The sequence below is a fragment of the Enhydra lutris genome, unplaced genomic scaffold (genome assembly GCF_002288905.1).
Source record: "Enhydra lutris kenyoni isolate GAN:26980312 unplaced genomic scaffold, ASM228890v2 scaffoldscaffold9, whole genome shotgun sequence".
Lineage (NCBI taxonomy): Eukaryota > Metazoa > Chordata > Mammalia > Carnivora > Mustelidae > Enhydra > Enhydra lutris.
In genome coordinates, this window is record NW_019154093.1 from 61,604,834 (window position 1) to 61,627,414 (window position 22,581).

The window sequence follows — 22,581 nt, forward strand, 5'->3', positions numbered from 1 at the left end:
TAGTCTCAGGCCTATGGTCATAAATACTGTGTCCCTGAGGGGGAAGAAGGGAAAATGGCCGAGTGACTAGAGCCTTCTCATCTTTTCCTTATTGTGGTGGTGGTGACAATTTTCCACACAATGTACCCAACCAAATGTGATTCAGCCTTGCAGCTCCAAATATTTTAAAGAACATGTAAGTCCCCTCCCCTGACTTTTCCCTTCATCTTAATCTCTGATGTCCTTGTATTCTGAATCTCACAGAAGGTCAGAGAAAATGCAAGAGGAGACAGACATGAATTTACGAAGTCATCTTAAGTTGGCCTTCCACTTTCTTGAAGCTTTGCGCCATGGCTCCACGTCAATGTGTCTTAAAATAAAAGAGTTTCAGAACTAGAAATGACGTAGAGTTCTGGACCAGACATTTTGCAGACAGAAAACTGAGGGCTAAGCAAGTGACGTGTCCAAGAATATATTTGGTAGCAAAGTTAATTTTGGCTTCTGTGATTCTTAATTCTTAGGGTCTGGCTTGTTCTACTGTACCATACTGCCAGCTAGGATAAGTGATTTCATGCATGTTTGTTATCAGTACATTTATCATTGACCTTAGTCATTACCATGAAATCATAAAAACTGCATTCCGATTATGTGCCCTGCTGCCATTTGCTGTCATTTCCAAAGAAGATATGAAACCTAGACCCATGTCTTTTTGTCATGTCATTGTGCCATTACTTTTGGCCATGATTTTTATTGAATTCTAGGTTTCTATTGGTAGTAAAATGATATGTTGTGTCTCACCAGCCGAGAAAACAATGTTCATTGCTACTAGAGCTGAATATGAAATATAATTTTGCTAAAGTGGGGCCAGCTGGCCAAATCTATTCTGCCGCTGTCCTAAATATTATAAAGAATATGGTTGGATCTTTTTACACTTTAAAAAAAATGGTGTCTGAATTTTTTTAATACATCATTGTTTTGCTAACACTTTTTGTAGTATATATTTAAAATAAGTTTTTGTTCTTCCTTTAATATGTGTATTTTCAAAAATGGTAGCAGAAACCTTTATAATTCCAGTAAGTTACAGTACAAAAATTAATTGCATTTAAAAAATATTAGCATTTGATTGGGTTCCTAGCCCTTCAGTTTCCTATAAGTCAACTTGATAAATTCTTATAACTTACTTTATCAGGAGGCTGTAATTATTATTACCAAAAGCAATGGTGAAATATGAGCAAAACTCTCATTGTCTCAGCAAAACATAGTTTCACAAGGCTGCCCACACTCAATGTCTATTTGTTAGGTAAGAATTCTTGCCCATCTTGTGAAGCTAAAACTTTTCCTCCATGATACCAGTTCTTCTTCACCACCCTGAACATAAAAGTTATAATGATTAGCTTCGAGAAAGTTTTCACAAAAAAGATGGCCTCTGAATCATGTTTTGAAACAATGGAAGGAAGCATCTGTAGCAGAGAAATCAGCATGTACAAGGCTCAAAAAGGTGATACTGCACTGAATTTAGGGAACCACATTGGTAGGGTGGAGATTCAGGCAGAGAGATCTGTAACCAATTGGATAAACACACCTAAAGCACATGAGAGAGATCCAGGCTCAAGATGAAGACTTATCATTTAAGACAGGTCATTAAAATCAAGGGAGTAGATACAATCACCAAAGGAGAATGAAAAGAGAAGAGGGCAAAGACAGAAGCCTGAAAATCACCAACAATACTGGATGAAAAAGGGAAGAGAAGCCAGCCAAATGATGGTTGCAGGAGGAGGCTCAAATTTGGTACATCCCTGGGGAGAACTGGGATGATGGCTATTATTCTATGGCATGGTACATCTGGAATGCTATATCCTACCAACAAAGAGAGAAAAGTGGAGGCCAAAGTTCGCCTCACCAAGGCAAGAAGAAAACTGAGAAAGTGACTCAGCTATCATAGGCAATTCTGGAAGGATGGGAGCATGTGCATTAAACATAGTATATGAAGAATCTAATATTCTCTAGGCTAATCCTAGAAATGGTGTTTAACCTGTGGCAGTCGCTAGGACTGAACAACATCCTGACATCAGCCAATATTTGGAAGACAAGTGACCCAGTAACTATTCTAAAAAATTTTATCCATATGTGGCAAAACCCTAGCAGAGAACCAGGGCCACAGGAACAGGCTATGTCTCTGGAGAACTTGGTAAAAAGTAAGTAGGTAGGAACCCAGCACATCAGCCAATGAAGTAGAGTTTCTGAAAAGGAATCTATATGGAGAAGAGAGGAAAGAATATCATAAAGCAACTGACTAGCATTAAGAAACCTGAGACTGGGTCTGAGGCCCAGTCTAATAATGAGGCATCCATGGGAAAAGGAAGACTAACATTTTATTCTTTGGATGCTCAGTGGACACCATGAACATTTGTTTAATGTAAACTACACCAGTAAGCTTTAAAAAAAGATTAATTTAATGTAATCTGGGAATTATATTGGTAATACAGTGCTTTACTACTACCAAATTTGCAGATGTATGATGTTTACACTCCTCCATCAGCTCAAAAACGGCCTTTTTCAAAGAAACACATGTAAAGGAAATAAGGTGGAAGCCTCAAATAAAATTATTGGATCCATGAAGCAAAAAGTCATGCATGGTCCCTTTTTTAGGCATAATTTTCTTAATTATCCTTAGAGAGACTCACTCAGTTTATACTCAGAGGGAAAAAGGCTCTAGTCCTAGTAAAAACATGAAATTGTTAAGAGAGAGAAGAAAATGCAACTTATTTGAATATATTCAAGTAGAATAGATACATTAGTTTAAGGCAAACCACTCTGATTAAATATATTTGAGATTAAAGTTGGATAAATTGACATGGGGAGGAAAAGACCTTTTTAAAAAGCTAAATAAATAAGAGTTTACTCTTTGAACAGGAACCTGTCAGGCAGAAAGAGAACATTTTGAGGCCAACCTGTTTACATCAGAAGAAGTGTTGATCAAGTTTGCCCTAGAAGAGAAGAGGAAAATTGCTGATTTTATCCAATCTGCTACACCCCCATCTAATATAAATATTGTCATCAAGTCTCTTAGGTGGACTAAGAAAACTATGAATGTTTATTAAAATTCCAAAAAGAATCTAGCCCCACGTCCCCATATTAGTTGACTTTTTGACTTCCAAAATGAGCCAAACAAATGGTACAAGAGAAGATACACTGAGAGCTAGGATGATGGAAATATTATGAAAATTTGTGGAGTGTTGACATATGTTTTTGTTTGTAAAGACTCTTTTATTTTATAGATTTGTAAGTGCACCTATAAATATAGTTTCTGAGGTAAAAAAACAAAGTCTGTGAAGCAAAGATACCTCCTTAACTGTTATTTGTCTGTCTGCTTTCTGTCCTCTTATACTCATGTCTGCTATGTACTCATGGGAAAAAAGAAAAAAAATCATTCCAGCCACATTTTACATTGTTTGCCAGGTTCAAAATGAGGGAAAGAAGTTATCAGCATCTGGCCAGATAAGGAAGAACCATATTGTTTTATTGTAGGAAAGCTCACTTGGGTCCTAAAGGTTTGAATGCCAATGGTGCCTCCATTAGAAAGTTCTGTATTTTTTGTTAAGTGTTGAATTCAGTGGTACTTTGCCTCACCTTTATTCAGAATTTAACACCTAACAACCACACAAGTGACATCCTTAAATCTTGAAATGTAACATTTTAAGTAATTTTGCAGTGATACGCGAATTAAAACATAAATCTGTCCATTTATGTTACTATAATAAGAATTAAAAATGCAGTATCATCCTATATTTTTGGCAATATCATCACTCAATTTCTTTCTCATTCTTCCTTCTTTTGTTTTTCCCTCTTTCCCTCCCTCCTCCTCTCTCTTTCTTCCTCCCTCCCTCTCTCTCTCTTTTCCTTCCTTCCTTTCCTACAATGAACTACTCTTCAAGGTGCTAAGGACACAGCAGTGAACAAAACAGAAAAGAAAAAAAAAAATTCCCGCAATAAGTTTACATTTTAGGGGGAGAGAGAAATAATAAATAAAATAAGTCATTTGAAAAACGTGTTAGAAGGTGGTAAGTGATTTGGAAAGAATTAAAATGGGGTGGAAAGGAGAGCATTTAGGAATTGTGAGTGTCTGGAGTCTGGCTCCAAATTTTTTTTTTAAGATTTTATTTATTTATTTGACAGAGACACAGCGAGAGAGGGAACACAAGCCGGGGGAGTGGGAGAGAGAGAAGCTGGCTTCCCTCGGAGCAGAGAGTCTGATGTGGGGCTAGATCCCAGGACCCTGGGATCCTGACCTAGTCAAAGGCAACTGCTTAGCAAGTGAGCTACCCAGGCAACACTGCTCCAATTTTAAAAACACTTCAGGAAAGGCCTGAGAAGATTTGGTTCAAGAAGATGGTAAGGAAGCAAACCACGCAGGTATCTGGGGGAAGAGCAAATCTGACATAAGTGTTCCTGATGTGTGTGAAAAGTAGATAGGCAGCATGACTGGAATGGAGGTTTTGGAAGAATAAGAGAGCAGGTCAGAGTAGTAAGACAGCCCATGTCCATTTTTACTCCGAATGCATTAATAATGGATTGGAGGAATAGTAGTGAAAGAAGAAAAGCTAGTTAGGAGGCTATTGTAACAATCCAGATGACAGATGATGGTGGTGCTAGCAAGAGAGGTGGTGAGAAGTTGTTGGATAAAAAATCTCTTTGACAGTAGAGCCAACAGGATTTCCTGACAGAGTAGATGTGGAATAAAGTAAGGTCTTTTGCATGAGAACTGGCAGAATGAAGTTACCCCTCATTAACATGAGGAAACCCGTGAATGGAGCAGTTTGGAAAGGTGAGAGACAGCAGGGATTCTATTTTGGGGCTTGTTAAATTTAAAATCTCTATGAAACAAAAAAATAAAATAAAATCTCTATGAAACAAAAATAGAGATGTGGCACATTTATTTGTATATATGCCCTTGGGATTCAAGACTGAGATCCAGGCTGGACATGTGCATTGGACGTTATTAATATCTGGATGATGTTTTGAGTAATAATACTGGATGAGACCATCGAAGATGTGGATTTAGATGAGAGAGGAGGGCCAAGAATGAGGGCACTCCACCCTTTAGATATTTGGTTGTCAAAAGCAAAAGAGACTAAAGCGAAGTGGCCAGTGAAGGAGAGGGAAACATGGAAGCCAAGTGAAGTAAGTTTTCCAGGAAGAGGGAGTGATCCACTTGTCAAGTGCGGCCAAGAGCTCATGGAAGGTAAGAATGGAGAACTGACTACCGAACTCAGCAATATGCAGTAGAAATTCCCAGGTGACAGTGATTGCTTCCGATCTTGAAAACCAGTTGTTATGATTAAATAGCCCTATATAGCCACTGCCAAGTTTCCATGACATTAGAATGTAGGGGCGATATACTTCAGGAATAGAGTTTTTCCAGTTGTGCGTGGGAAGAACCGATTTCCTCAGGGTTAACTGTTTCATTGTAAATTGTCTCATTTTATTTTGTTACAGCTTTATGCGGTATAAGAATGAAAAAAAACTGTGTATATATAGAAAGAGTATATGAGGTGACAGGTTTTGACATATACCTATATATATATACACCTGTGGAACCACAATTAAGACAATAAACATTATCTATTTGCCCCCAAATTTTTCTTAAAACAATTTGTAGTCTATACCCACCCCATGCCCAGCAACTAATGGATCTGATTCCTGGCATTTTTATGTCTCCCCACATATTTTTTTCCAGCCTTATTGAGATATGAATGACAAAAATCATATATATTTAGGTTGTACAGTGTGATTTTTAAAAGTCTACAACGTGATGACTTAATATGCATATACTTGGTGAAATGATTTTCATAATCAAATTAACAAATTACATCCATTACCTTACATAATTACCATTGTTTTCTGGTGAGAACACTTGAGATTTACTCTCTCAGCAAATTTCAAGTATAAAACACAATATTATTAACCATAATCACATGGCCTACATTACATCTCCAGAACTTATTTATCTTATAACTGAAAGTTTGTACCCTTTAATCAATATCTCCCCATCCGCTGCCCCCCACCTTGGTTTTACCCCTAGAAACTACCATTCTATTCTCTGGTTCCTACGAGTTCAATTTTTTTAGATTCCACATGTAAGTGAGATCACTCAGTATTTGTCCTTTTGTGTCTGGTTTATTTCACTCAGCATAATGTCCTCCAGATTCATCCATGTTGTTGCAAATGACAGGATTTCTGGATTGCCTTCCTTTTTATATTTACTTGTAAAATATATTTATTATTTTATATTTATATTTATATCATCACATTATATATCAATTATATAACACATATATATGTCACATATTTTTTATCTATTCATCCATTGACAAACACAGGTTGTTTCTACATACTGGCTATTGTGAATAATACTGCAGTAAGGAACATGGTGGCATAAATATCTCTTTGAGATGCTGACTTCATTGCTTTGCATATATTCTTAGAAGTGGGATTTCTGGATCCTATGGTCGTTCTTTCTAAAATTTTTTTGAGGAAGCTCTACGCTGTTTTTCAGAGCAGCTATAACAATTTACATTCCCATTGATAGTGTACAAAGGTTCCCTTTTCTCCACATCTTTGCCAACACTCATTATCTCTTGTGTTTTATAATAGCTATCCTAATGCATTATAGTTTTGATTTGTATTTCTTTGATAATGAGTATGTTGAGCACTTTATCATGTACCTGTTGACCATTTATACATCATACTGTATATCATACTGTTATATGTATATATTATGCAGTGTGTATATAGATACGTGTGTATATACATGTACACACACACATACACACACACACATATATATATACATATCATACAGTATATATACCTATATATATATCAAGTTGTACCACCAAAGTTACCCAGAACTCTCTTTGAATGTAGAACTATTGTAATAATCAAAATATCATCCCTTACCAAAGATGTAAGGGTCTGTAAAATTGTCATGCAGCATATTACACTCCCCTGGAAAGCATGTGCTCCAAAAATTCACAAGGAAGTTTCCAGAAGTCTGATCATAAGGGCCTGTGTGAGATTAGTCCAGAGCACAGAGACTCATTCCCAGTAAATGCCCAATAACACTTTTACATGCCAATAATGAAAGAAGAGACAAAGGCAGACCTGTTTTATAAAGTCAAACTTGTTGATGCTTGAGTTCTAGGAATTAAGAAAGGGTAAGATATCTATAATCACAATGATCTTAAGTAATTTAAGAAACTCAATTCATAAAATATATTTATTGAATTATTAATTAATATAAAGATTGCCTATGTAGAAGCATTTCTTTCCTAAATGGTTTTGCTTGTACAGTTTATCAGCTTCTAATGATAACTAGCTTTACCTGTAAGCTGAAAATTGCATTGCAGAAACCTACAACCCAGTGAGTTAAATGTATTTCATTTATAACTGCTCAGTGAGCAAGGAAAGACCCAGGGGCATTTAGGAGTCAGAAAACCTGCCTTTCTCCTGGATGTCGTAATTGTAACTATAGTACAAAGAATAAATGATAAATGAGACAATGATAGATGAGTATGGTATGAATTATATTTAGAAACTCAAATATAAACACATCATATTATTTTGTGCCAGGATTTTTTTTTTCCCCATACCAGAGAAGGGAGCCTATTCTTATAAAGCAAATTGAAGAAGAAAAATTGAAGACACTAACAAATGAAGAAAAAAAAAACATGTGGAATTCAAATATGCAAATGATAACTATTCCTTTTGTACAGGCTGAGATGGAAGAACAGAGTACATGATCACGGCTGGAATTCACGCTGGGATCTATACAATGTAATATTAGCAGCCACCTTCAGATCAGGCACACCCCAGCTGTTCACTTTACAGCTTGCCTCCTCCTTTTCCTTTCCTGTCCCCTCCAGTAACCCTTCACACTAGCTTTCCTCATTTTCTTTAAAAGGCAGAAATGAAGCTAAAACCTTTTGTGTAAAGAAAAATCACGATAAAGCAGAAGGCCAAAACCTAAGCAGTTATTAAAAAAAAAAAGATTTTGCTTTAATAATTAGGAATTCTTTCCCTCCAAACCGGTACCACTTCAAAACACTTACTCTGCATTTCAAAGACAGCCATTGTCTTCTGTGTGTTTGGGAGCAGTTGATATGACCCTCCTGTTCTAGGGGAAGAACAACGAGATAAAAACTTTTGTATTGTTTAATCTCCACTCTCTTGTGCTTGATTTTTGTGTTTTGTTTGAATAAATGTATATCTAGTTATGCTGTCACAGGACCATCAGGCTCTGCAAAATTTACAGAAGTGTCTACTCTTAAAAAAAAAAAACACTTCCGCTTCTTAATATATAATTGATTTGTGACTATGAGCAACATTACTTTTTCCCGTGGTGTAATGAGGTGAACAATGTCCTCCAGAGAGAAACGTACAGGTCCTCATCTCTGGCTTTGTGAATATGTATCATTACCGTATTGGCAAGGGATGGGATTGTTTTGAGAGGAAGTGCTTGTCCTGGATTGTGCCAGTGGGCTCTCAGCACCATCATATGCATCTTTATAAGAAAGAGGCACAGGGATTTTTGAAGGGAAGGAGGAAATGTGACCACAGAGGCAAAGATTAGAGTGATGTGGCTATAAACCAAGGAACGCCTGAAGCCACCAAAAGCTGGAAGACGCAAGGAAGGGATTCTCTGCTAGGATGTCCAGGAAGAGTACAAACCCGCTAACTCATCAATTTTGGATTTCTGGTCTTCAGAGCTTTTTAGGGAATTAATTTCTGTTGTTTTAAGACACTAGTGTATCATACTTTGTTAAAGCAGCCACAGGAAACAAATATGTTTGGATTCCTGAAAATAGTGTTACTAGTTAGCTGAAGTTTTTGTCTTAGTCTGGATTCTGTAGAAAATGGTGGATAAGGATTCAAGTGTGGAGGCTTACCATGGAAAGCATACAAGCTGAGAAGAGAACAAAGTGAAGCATGGAGGAATGTGAAGCCATGTAATGGGATCTGTTACCATACTGGCTGCGGCTAGTCACTGCTGAGAGAGAATATTTTGCTCAGTGGGTGAATCAGCTCATCCTTTGGACTTCTCTGAAAAGCTGCAAGGAGGAACCTTGTAGTAGTTCACGGAAAGGTGAAAAGAATGAACATTTGTCTGCCAGGCTCTATCTCCTCTCCTGTCTCCTAAGGTCAAGGCTCACTGATAATACTCAGCTCTGAGTTGGGTGATCCAGCCCCTCTGTGGTTGCTCAGGGAACCCGTGTACGGTACACAGTGTGCTATGTCACGCACGTCCAGGAGTATGTACAAGCTTGGCATGTGGCACACAAAGGCCATTCAGGCTGGGGCTCTAAATTGGAGAAATGGTGCCCATGTAGGTGACAGATGACTGTGGTGGCCTAGGTCTGAGAGACAGAGGAAGAAATCTGAAGAGGAGGAAAGGTTCGTGCCTGGCACTCTCTCTGACACCTGGGGCAAACTGTTGGACTCATGATCATTACGGAAAGTGATAGACACACAGATGTGATATATATGCCACTTAGGTGGAGGTCTGAGAAAGGTGTGTCTTAGGATGCTTTCCATATGATAAAGCTTTAAATAAAAATAAGATCATTAATTGATAGAGGTCATCACTCAATATGCCTTGTTTTTGCATTTATTTTTCTATCTGGTTATTGTCATTAAATGATGGTGGTGTGATGATAAACGTTTAGCAACTAGATCTTTTCCAAAATATATTATCTTTATGTATACGACTTCATCATAAATTTTGCTGATATAAGGAATGCATTGTATGTAATTTACAAATAATAATTACATGTACTTTTACTTTTACATTACTTTTCTGTGAACTCCATATAGCCAATTGATTCCCACAGAATGCTTTCTTTGATTTTTGCCACCTCTCATAGAATAGCCAACCTATGGTCGCACTTGATGAATGAGTGTAGTTCTGACATGTAATGTTCATTGATATTTTCATTTATGTCAACGAGTAAGACAAAAATGAAACAACGAAGACGTATGTTGGAATGTCACTCATTTATCAATGATGGGCGACTTCTTCCCTGAATGGGATAAGAGCTTTCAAGTACTGGAAGAATATGTCCTCCCTTTTTTGTGCTATTCAGAGCATAATGGCTGTAGATGTGGCACACATTTAAGATTAATCTTCATTATCAATGTGTTTTCCACCATTGTCTTCAGTCTAGTTAATCGACACAGCAATCAAGCCATGATTTGTAGCGTTTGCCAGTTTTAGTGGTATGAACACTCTCATCATGGTTGGTTTCAAGCTAACAAAGTGCTGCCACCGAATGCAGAGCTGGCAGCACACTATGACGTCGCATTTCTACTATAGGGGTTCAGTAGATGTACTTAAACTTGAGAGTAGAGACAATGGTAAAATGCAACAAAATAATTAGGAAGTGATGATTTTTGAGTATTTATAACCATCTTAATATAATTTATTTATTTCTAAGTTATACATACAACTTATATAATTTAGTTTTTAATATTGTCTGTGCTTAAAAAACGAGCTTGCAAAATTCAAAAAAAAAAATTAGCTGTTGGCTCTAGCTAGATAAGCTGGTTCTAGTAGACTACTGGGGATACCACTGAATTAAAGGAAAACTGCTAATGGCACCTCCCCGGGTGGTTGTGAGAATCAGTAAAGATATTTTAAATGAAAATATTTTGACACATAGAAAGGTGCTAAATAAATGCAATATATTCTTACTGAGAATAATTATCAAATGGCCCAATTCAAGTATGTTAAGAAGTAAATATTTGGTTTTGGCTCTTCAGGAAAAGAAGCATGGATCAAATTGAAACAAAAATTTGAATTCTACTCGCTCCATACATACAGAGAAAATTTGATACCTAGAATTTCCCTTATCTACTGAAAAATACATTAGGTCTTTTCAAATTTCTTGAAAGTAATTGTAACTTTTTGTTCTGCTGAGTTTACCAGAAGTAGTCATTTATTATAGAATGGACAGAAAAGAGTGGAAAGGTAAAATCATAGATTTAGTTTTGGTGACCTCAGTATGAACCACTTAGTTGTATCATCTTTTTGCTTACTTTTTAGTATCTATTTATTATTATTTTAATTAACACTTGTAGTAAGTGCTCATATCTCTATATCCTTCTAACATATTAAAACACCTTATTTACCTAAAAGGTATTGATTAAACAGTTAAATTAAGTATAATACGCTATTTCACTTAGGAATCACAATAACTTTTGTGGAATATGCAGAAATTGTTCACATTCTTAACAGTTGAGAAAACCAAGACTCATAGTGGCTAAGTGATTTTCTCCAAAGTCAGAGCAGAACTTAAAAAGAACTCTGGTCACTTGTCTCCCTATCCTGTAATTTGAATCATTTCCATGTTATGGCTGAAATTTAGTGTTACAGTAAGGTGGATTGTGTTGAATTGCAGGGAGCTTTTAAGGCCAACATGAAAATTTCATTAACTTTAATTGGATCATCTTTCTGATTAGAAAACCATACCATAGGCCCTGCTTAAATATATATATATAGGTATATATATATATATATAGGTATATATATATATATATATATATATATATATATAATCTGGAATAAAATCTCTAACAACAACAACATTCACAAATCAGCTTTTTTACCCTAATACCTATGCGTTATCCATCACAAACATTTGAATGTGTTTCCTTTCACACACAGCACATACACCCAAATGTGCACACACATTATGTAATTGGCATTGTTGTACTTATTATTTATATATCACCTTTTCTATAATCAGTATAAAACAAATATTTTATGTTGCCATATATGCTTCAAAAGCACTGTTTACATACTTACATAATTCATTGTATAATGGTAACATAAATTAGTTTAGCTGGACATTAGGTTATTTCCGATGTTTCATTATTGTAAGTAGTAACAGAATGAAAATCTGTATTAAATCTTTGTCAAAACATTTGATTATTTCCTCATACTGTTTCTGGGAAAGAGACCTTAAGTCCACAGGGTATGAAATTTTAAAGGGCTCTTGGTACCTATTTCCAATTTTTTTTTTTCTGAGATCTTGAACTGAATTGCCCTGCCAGCAGTCCTGTGTAGGAGGGTGCATTTCCTGAACTCTTGCCAACACAACATTTTTTCTTTTTAAATCTTGCTATTTGATAGCAAGATTATCTTTTTATCTTTTTCATCTTTTATCTTCTTAAATCTTGTTATTTGATAGTTAAAAGATCTTAGATTCTGATTTGATATTCTTTGATTACTAATAACCTTGATTTTTATATGATTTTTGTCCTTTCTATGTGTTTACCAGTTATTATTTCATTACCTTGGTTCATTTTATTTCTTTCGAGTAGCTGTTGAGTCATTTCCATTTTTCTCCCCTATTCTGAGACCTATAGAAAAGGGAGGTGATACATGATCAGATCTGTTTTCTTTTTCAACTGAACAGTGTAAAACATTTTGAACAAAACATATGGGGATAGATTTAAGCATATTTACATAGTACTAATCTCACATGTACTGCATTTCTCCCTTTTTAAATTAAATTAAATTAAATTTTTTAAGCTGCCAAGTGGCACAGACTGGCAATATACATACTCCCTAAGTTACACAACAGTCAAGCAGCTAAAGTCACGATTTATGTATGTGTGCCCAATTAGAAAAGAGGCTAGTGCCAAGATAATCATAAATTTGCCATAAACTAAAGTTTATTACCATTACACAAGAAGAGATATTGGAAGAACTTCTTTTATTTGTTCCAATTATCCTGAAAAAAGAAAAAGATTATGTGAAACACATTTCACATGAAGGTACAGGTGACATTTATTGAGTGTGGGCCAGGCATGTAAGCACTTCGAAATGTATCACATGTATTAACTAATTTAATCATTACAACAACCTATGACATAGTCCTTATCTTCAGCCCCATTTTATTAGGAAACTGAGGCATGCATTTGGGTGACTTTCACAAGATGATTGAGCAAGTATAAGATTTAATCCCAAGCAGTCAAGCCCCAGATGTTACGTATGTCATCGTCCCCGTTAGAAGTGGAAGATACATTTCGATTCCATGCACTCACAGTGCTATGGAAGCACAAGGAAAGTGTACTTAGTTCTCTCTCTTGGAGAAGATATCTCAGCTGAGGCCTGAAGAATCAGGGACAGTTAGGTGGGGAAAGAGGGAAAAACAATGCAGGGAGATAGAACACCTCAAGCAAAACCACAGAGGCATAAAATAGCTGTAGTTATTCCTTTGAGGGTTTGGTGAAACTATGAATGGTTTGGTATTTTTGGTATGTGAAATACCAGTGCTAGGAAATGAACCCATGGAGGTAGGGAACTAACAAATTCATAGTCCACACCTCTTGTGAGTTAGCTTTGAGCCCAAAGCTGAAATGATATCACCAAACAGGTCAGAAACGTTTTCTGCACTAAAGAGGAATGTATCAATCATACAAAGAAATAAGAAATGAACAAATATAGGTTGTGGAAGATGCTATGGATGAGGCAAATAGGGAAATAGGGTGTTGGAGAGAGAACAAGCAGGAATGTGTTTTAAGCGGGGTGTCAGGGAAAAGACTAGGAACCAGTGATGTGAAGATCAGGAGAACTTTCCAGGTAGAAGGAACAGCAAGTGTGAAAGCCCCGAGATAGGAAGGAACTCCCCATGTTTTAGAAAATGAATGAAAGCCCAAGAGGCTACTTCATTGTGAGCAAGGAGGAAGGTAGCTGTTGATAAGTCTGAGATGCGACCTCTTGTAGTTCATGGTAAGAGAGTATATTTTGTCCAAGCTGCAATAGAAAGCAATTCATAGGATTTTCAGTCCTGGCTGTGGCTTTGTCTCATTTCTCACTCAGGCTGTCCTGGGGAGAATAGTTGAGGCAGGGGCACAAGAAGGAGCTGGGAGATTCTCAAGGAGGCTCTGGTCGGTGGTGCAGCTGAGAGAAGAGGAGGGATCCGATGTCACCATTCGGACCTTAGGCTTTCTCTCACAAGGGGTAGACTCTTTGAAGATTTTTGCTGGGGAATCATGTGATGAAATTTGGAGTTTAGATGTATTGCTTTAATTAGGTTATGGAAAAACAGCAAACAAAGTCGCTTGTCAGGAATTTTTTTTAATATGTGTGTAAAAGTAACTACAAATCTATATTGTGAATATAAATATGTATATTCTTTTCCCAAATGTGAATTCTTCCTGGAAATACAGAAGGTTCTCAAAAGACATGATAAACTGTTTGATCCTTTGACTTCTTTCTCTCTTTCCTGAGGGCTCAGGCTCCATGGTATACTTCCTAAATAGATTTTCAGTCATCTCTAGAGAGGATTATCTAGATTTCTACTTCAGAGAGGAGCTGCTGTTATTCCATCGGAAGAAAAATATTGAAGGGAAGACATTATACATTTGTTTTCTGAGTGGTAGGCAACAGGCAACGGTCCTCCCGAGCATGGCTTGCAAGGTCCTTGACAGTTGTCACCATTCTCTTTCATTTGGTGATGTGGCTGGATCCTAGAATTGCCCTATTATCCTGGACCCCCATCCCGGACCTTTGGTTAGAGGGCTCCACATGTTAAACTTGTCAGATCATTCCTGGCAGATAGCATGGTTGCCGTAGATTTTTTCTATGATGAAGTACTGTTTGCTTGGAATCCTGAGCATCCATTTTCTTGATTCTCATTCTGTTCCAGCTTAAAATTCTGGAAGCAGAAAATAGCATTGTGTTCACCACAGTTGTATACAGCAGTAGAGGAACATTTTGCAAAGTTCAACAATCCGTATTACTCTTTAATTTGTTATCTATAGATTCAGGTGTAGCATGTATGCAGCATGATACGGTTTTTTTGTACTGGCAGATAGATGGACATGTAACCAGAGTTAGCAATGGCTTCACTTTTGTGCAAGTATTTAGTAAGTTTTTTTTAAAGTTTAAAATTATTTTTAAAGTTAAAATTATTAATTTTAATTAAAATAGTGATTTGAATAACATTTTAATTTGAGTTAAATACATTTCATGAGAATATTTTTTAAGTCAAATAAAATTTTCAACTTTACTTAAATATTTTGAGTAAAAATTTAATGTTCCCTGATGATTTGATTTTTCTTTTAATTTGAATAAGTGATTTTTAATATTTTAAAAAGAAATAATTTAAAAACATTTGTTAATTTTAATTTTTTACATTGTCTGCATTTTTTATGGGACTGTATTTCACTTTTTATACCTAGAGTACAACTGTATTTAATTTTTTGCTTTTTAAGTTATTAATGGAATGAATGCAAATATGTACAAATCTTTTTTTTACAATGTGGTGATTTTGCTGAACTGAAAGCAAGCAAATGTCATGAAATATATAAAATAATGTATGAATTATTTGTCTTTATTTTTTTGCTATTGTTTTTATGTTTATTTTGGTCCTTCCCCAGAAATGTTCGACAGTAATTAAAGTTAGTTGCCTTTATTATTTTGCCAACTTTTAGTTATAAAAAACCATAGCCTTACACATATATTTCAATTTTATTGTCATAAAGATTTGTTTTCAGGATAGGAGATAGAATTGGGTATTTCACAGTTTTTAAGCTTGATTTACAATTTTTAAATATTGAGACATATGCTATAGGGGCCTCCATCTGCATCCTTGCCCTAGGCCCTGCAAATGTTGGAGGAGGGTCTGTTGATCACCACACAATCCCTGCTGTGTAGAGCCTTCCCAGCTGCCTGCACACCCTGCTCTCCTCTCATCCTTCCAGACTTGGCCCCCATGTCAGTATTCTGTGATCTCTCTACCTATGCTTAGTCACTCCCTCCCAGGGTTCCCACTGTACTTTCCATGTTTTCTTATGATTCTCCATTTACATGGGTCCATTTCCTCTACTTTGAGCTCACTGAGGCCACGGATTTCTCAGTCATCTCAGTCTTATTAATGTTTGTCACAGAGCCTAGCTTGTAGCCTGTGCTCGCTCTAACTGTTAGATGAGGAAACAAACACTCACCCCTACGCTCCATCTGCAGAACCACTGCATTTTCTTGTGTGTTGGGACAGAGGCACGTGCCCAAATACACATGCTCTCTCCCACATATACAGTGTTTCTGGAGTCTGCTCAAAAATAATATGTTTGTGCTATATATGTTTTTAAAATTATGATCTGATTTCCTTTGTAGGTCAAATCCAAATGTTCCTAGTCCTACATTGAGAATGGCAGATATAAAGTTGGCATGATCATGTGTTATTAAGGTTGAAAGCATTTGCCTTCATTTTTTGCTACTTTTGTTTTTATTATTACTTTAACAGCTTAAACTTCCTTTTTGTTTGCAACTCAGCTTGTTAACATTATAAAATAAAAATTTAAGAAGAAAAAGTTTGCAGTTTTGTTTAGATTTAATTCCAAGACATTTATTAAGGAAGAATCTTCAAATATGAGTATTTCAGAACTTTTCTCTATTCCAGTGAATACCAAGACTGAACCTAGCTTGCTTCCCTTTCTAGACAATTCTTTGACCAAACTTACTTTCTTATTTCCATGCCAAACAATACTGGGGCCAGGCAAAAATATTTAACTACTTGATCCAGGAAATACCTGCTACTGGAAGATAAGACTTGAACCAACTACAAGAGATTACTTATCAAGACTAACAGCTTGCTCATCAGGGCCTGTTTCAAAACTCTTACCTCACTGTGCCCACCAATCCAAAACTATTATATCATAAAATCTGCAGAATCCCAACTAATATGCCTCCTTGTAAGACCTCCCGTAAAAGTCACCCCATAAACCTAATAAATATCCTTCTCTGGCACCCTCCTCACCTCAGACACTACTAAGACTCTATCAAAGGAATGATCGTTATTGTGTTATATCTAATAAATTTATCTTTGTTTCATCAACAGCTTCTTCAGGCCATATTTTGGGGATTCAACAGTAAAAATGTATGCCAAATATGGCATCTCAAGATTCTGGAATTGGAATAGCATACTTCTAGGAGACCCCTTAAGCTTATTGTCTGGATCACTCTGTGATGGATGCCATGTTCCACAGTGGACCCAAGCTATGATTTCCTTATTTTCACCCTCCAAACATCTCTTAGGAATAAGAAGTCCTTGTTTAGGAATTCTTTGCTTATCTTCTCAGATTGAAAACTCTTTTTCTTGGGAAAAAAAAGGCATCTTGTGATGAAAAACCACTACTGTGTGTCTCTCTCTATCCTCAACAGTTTCTTTACCAAGTATGTTAAGAAGATGTTCAAAAGAGGAAGATGGGTGTAGGCCTGATATGTCCATCTCTGGAGGAGTTCATATCGGGCTCCTTAAAAGACAAACTTTACCTTGGGTTACCTGTGAAAGTCTTGTGAGATCTTGACTTAGTCTTGATTGATCCATGAGAATCTGGTTCAAGGCAGGTTCTTTACTCCAAATCGTCTATTCACATTTGAGGTGACTAATGAATAGGTTAGGAACTACAATAGACTGGATGAATGTTCGTGCCATCCCAAAATTCATACATTAAAATCTTAACCCCCAATGTGACTATATTTCAAGATAACAGCTTTTTTGGAAAAAGTTAAGATTAAATGTGATCATAAGATAGATTCCTGATCCAGGATTAGTGTCCTTATATGAAAAGACAGGAGAGAAATTGCTTTCCGTCTAAGCCATGTGATGACACAGTAAGAAAGTGGCCATCTGCAAACCAGGAAGAGAGCTCTCACCAGGAGTCAGATTGGAGGGTATCTTGATGTTGGACTTCCTAGCCTCCAGAACTGAGAGAAAGTAAAATTTTGTTGTTTAAGGCACCAAGTGTATGGTATTTTGTTATGGCAGCCTGAACTGATTAATACAGGAGCCTAAAATACAGAGAACACAAGCAATGTATTCAGAAGACCACTTTTTTCATGATGGTGTCTCAGTCTCATTCCATGCCTCACTGCATGCAGTCAGAGAGACCTGCGAATGACAGGCTAAGGGGAAATCTGGGGAGAATGTTGTGCCGAGTCAAGGTCTTTGAACTCCTGGATCTCAGCAGACCTTTTGGAATTTTGTTTCTAACATGTATTTTCACTATAATTCATTTATTTATCCATTTCAGTGGCAACATGTATTTTCACTATAACTCATTTATTTGTCTATTTCAGTGGCATAATGTTGCCGAAGATCATTTAGAATTACAGTGGTTATTTTGGCCAGATTTGGCTTGAAAACAATTATTCATTTGAGAAGCACTTCAGAAGGAAAATGGTCTTCAATTTTCATTAGTGTACGGAATCTTCCAAAAGAAATCTAGTTTCAAAAATCGATACTTACAAATTCTTTAGCCAAGGAGCATAGGAAGTATAAAGAATTTAAAATCCTCTTTCTTATATCTGTCTGAACTGTAATCTGAATATAGGTGTCTTGATTCTTTTATTCTTCCTTCTCCTTCCTAGAATTCTCATTACCCATACTACTACCTTTCTTTCTGACTCATCTCCTTTCCCTTCTAGTCAGCAAGAAACTCACAAGTCTCAAATGTTTTTTAATGTTAAATTCAGTTCAGAACAGATCAAGTGCTCTCATGGTTGATTTGAAACCCTGGTCTTTGAATTGGGAGCCATTGTTAACCACCTTCTAAAACCTACACACAAAAAATGGAGACAGAAATTTACAAAGGAATTTAGAGTTGTTCTAAAAACAGATAATTTGGGAATCCCAGATTGAAATCAGTTGGCTCATATGTTAATAAGAATCTCAGATGCCAAAAATTCAATGAAAAAGAGCAGAAAGTCAGATTCTGAGAATGACCTAATAGACCCTTGCAGAGATTAGAAAAGCTACAGATGTTGAGCAAGAGCTGTAAGAGGCCATCCTCAAAGTCTGTTCTGTGAAAATAGACTGCACTGTAATCTTGTCCTGTAAGAAAAGAAAGGATGAGTCTATCAGTGACTTCGGGAACAGGATCTTTAACACCTTTAGACAGCAGGTCTAAAGGTGTTAAATAGATCCTGAAGCAGATGTGACCCCCAACTCTCTCTTTGAACAGGCTTCAGCCAGAACCAGGGATTTAACATGAAAGCAAAAACGGGAATGAGAAACAGCTCTGTTGCCAGATCTCCAACTATTCAATAAAGATCCTGGCATAGCCTTAAAACAAAATCAGAATAAAGTTGAGAATAAATCAGTGGTCTTGCAGATAAAGCCATTGGATGTTCCCACCCCAATCATAAGAACCTGGGTAAGGAGTTTATTGATAAAGACACCTACAGGCAATAGAAGCAGAAAGAATAATGAAAAATTAATTAAATTGTGCTTGTCAAGAAAAAATTAAAGTGAGTGGACAATGACAATGCTCCTAAAGGGAAATCTAGTGTTTGTTTTCCCATTTTTACCCTCAAAATCACATGGAGAAATTTCTGCAAATGTTAAAGGACAGTCTACCAAATTGTTTATTTGCCACCATCACCCAACATTTCTCTTAGGATTAAGAAAGTAACAGTCTCCAGACCTTTCTTCATCTCAGTCTATAACCATCACCCTCGACTTTTCACCAAAGAGCATTTTTTTTCCTTCTCTGTGACATCACGTGTGAACTTAGTAAGGAGGGAGCTAGTGGGAAAATGGAATTTTTAGGTTAAATATTTTACTGTTTGTATGAAGGTGCCTCAAAAAATTGAAAATTGAGTTACCCTATGACCCAGCAGTTGCACTTTGGGGTATTTACCCTGAAGATACAAATGTAGTGCTCCAAAGGGACACACACACCCCAATGTTTATAGCAGCAATGTCCACAATAACCAAACTATGGGAAAAGCCTAGATGTCCATCAACAGATGAATGGCTAAAGAAGATGTGGTATTTATATACAATGGAATATTATTCAACCATCAAAAAAAAGAAATCTTGCCATTTGCAATGATATGGTTGGGACTAGAGGGTATTATGCTAAGTGAAATAAGTCAATGAGAGAAAGACAATTATCATATGATCTCACTGATAAGTGGAATTTAAGAAACAAGGCAGAGGATCATAAGGTTAGAGAGGAAAAAATAAAACAAGACTAAACCAGAGTGGGAGACAAATCATAAGAGACTCTTAATCATAGGAAACAAGTTGAAGGTTGTTGGAGGGGAGGGAAGTAGGGAGATGGGATAAGTGGGTGATAGACATTAAGGTGGGCATGTGATATAATGAGCACTGGGTATTATATAAGACTGATGAATCACTGAATTCTACCTTTGAAACCAATAATACAATAATTAATTAATAATATGTTAATTAATGGAATTTAAATTAAAAAATGAAAAGAAAAAATAAATATTCTATCGTTTGCCTCTTTCATGAAATCTTGAGGACTATCCTACTTACGATCAGATAATAAATAATTTGAATATTAATATGTTGGTATTTTTAAGTAAAGCCCTAATTGAAAATCTTCTCAAGATATAGGACTACTAAATAAATAAATAAATAACCACAAATTGAAAAAATAAATTCTACTTGTGTTGGCAAAATTACTGGTGCCAAACTCATCTGTTCAGATTGACACATACAAATGTCTATCCAAGCTTTCACAATCCTGTTTAAAATGAGAAACTAAGCAAAACTAAAATCAGTAGTTGAAAGACTACTAGGCAGAGAACTCATCATACCTAGTACTAATCCTTGCAATTCTCTTAAACTTCCAGACAATAAACTCAATGGGAAAGGATGCAGATTTGTTCAAGACTTCAAGACCATAAATGAAGTAATCCTTCCCTCTGCTCTTCTTTGTGGTATCAAACCCATTCATTTATTTTGTCTTTGGTATCCCTTGGGGCTATATATTTTTTTCTTAACAGTTGTAGATCTGTGTTTTGCTTTTTTGATTGTCTTGGGCTCAAGAGAATTAATACTTGTTTGCCTCTTGCTGGACAGTGAAAAATATACCCGGACTTTTCCAATTTCTGGTAAAGATGAAGTAGCCCCACTCCTTCCAGGTCCTTCTTACAACTAAAAATCTGTGGACATTACAAAACAAACAAATGTAGAAAGACTAAAATGTGGAAAGAAGGACTGTTTTGGGACATCTCTTCTTGAGGAAGGCCATGGTGGCTCCACACCTGGGTTCCATATTGCCTCCTATATATCTCATACAGGAAGTTCTGATAAGCCTCCAGCCCGGAACCATGAAGAGGCACAGACAAAATAATTCCAAAAAAAGACTGTTGCCCCTAATCCCAGGCTCAGGAAAAGAGTGGCCTAACAACAACAACAACAAAACCTTTTTGGCAATTCCTGCACTATACCAGACCACCAACAAAAAGTCACATTCTTTCACTGCAGTTTTGGACTACAGGACTGAGCAGACAGCCGATCTTCCACGCCACCCTCCAACCCTGAGGAAATAAATGGTGATATTCAGATTCCCCTGCATGAGGTGTCAGCAGACCTGGGCAGGGGTGGGGAGGAGCCGAGTGGGGGAGCTAATCTATCCCCTTCCTAGTAGAAGTAATTGATGGTGCTCCAACTCCCCTGCTGGAGTATTATCAAAGGGACTGAATGGAAATTGAACTGCCATCCTCTGTCTGGCAGAGGTAGGCAACACTCTGATTTCCCCTCTAGGCAGTGCCAGTTGGGTCCAGCGGCAAGCTGAGACCTAACGAGAAGATGCAAGATAGGGCTAGTCACCAAGATGCTTCAGCATCTACCCTCGGGCGTCATCAGGGCCTAGCCAGGAGCTGAGCCTCCAACCACTCCCAGCATCCAAGAGACAATCAAGGTGCTGCGAATGGGGCTAATCCCCACAGCGCTCCACTTTCACTCCAGCTCCGGTGTTAGTGGGTCCTGCTAGGGCCCTAAATGTCCACACCACCCACACCCACCTGGAGGCAACACGACAGAAGGAGGTGGAGTAGAGCAGGGCTAATCAGCCCTCTGGTGCCCCACCCTCTCCCTAGTTTCTGTGGGTCCCAGTGGGAGCTGACCCTCCACCCCCGCCTGGCATCAGAGACACTGAAGGAAGCAGCGCACAGGATGTGGGGGTCAGTACTCCTCCTCCCCACCCTGCACAGAGGTAAGCACCACCCCCCACCCCACCCCACCACCCTGATCAAGGCAGAGTGAGGTGAAAGGAGGCGGGGCTAGCTGGCATCAATGGCTACAGCTGGGTTTGTGCCAGTACCTTTTGGAGTGGCTTATTAAATAGCAATAGATGACTGAAATCAGAATTTGGGTACTGGAAGCAGGGTGTAGCTATACGAAATCCTCAAATATGTGGCATTGATTTTGTGACAGGTATAGGCAGAAGCCTGCCAATACTCAAGAAGGCTGCCAGAGAGGGCATAGAGGGACGAAGACACGGGCAGAAACTGTCGCTTGCCGTAGGGTGGGAAGTAGGAAATATCCCTGATGAACTGCATGGCTTCGGTGAGATTTCTGGGCAGTGTTGAAGGTGCTGTGCGGCTTCTTCTAGCTGCTTATAATAAAATGTGAGAGGAGAGAAATGAACAAACTATTCAGTTTCCAGGTAAGATTTAGGGGAAATCTAGAGGCTCCAGATGCTCTTTATGGCCAGCAGGTTCTCAAAGTTAGAGCCGATGGCAAAGATAAATTTCAGGGGGCCATCAGGAAAAAA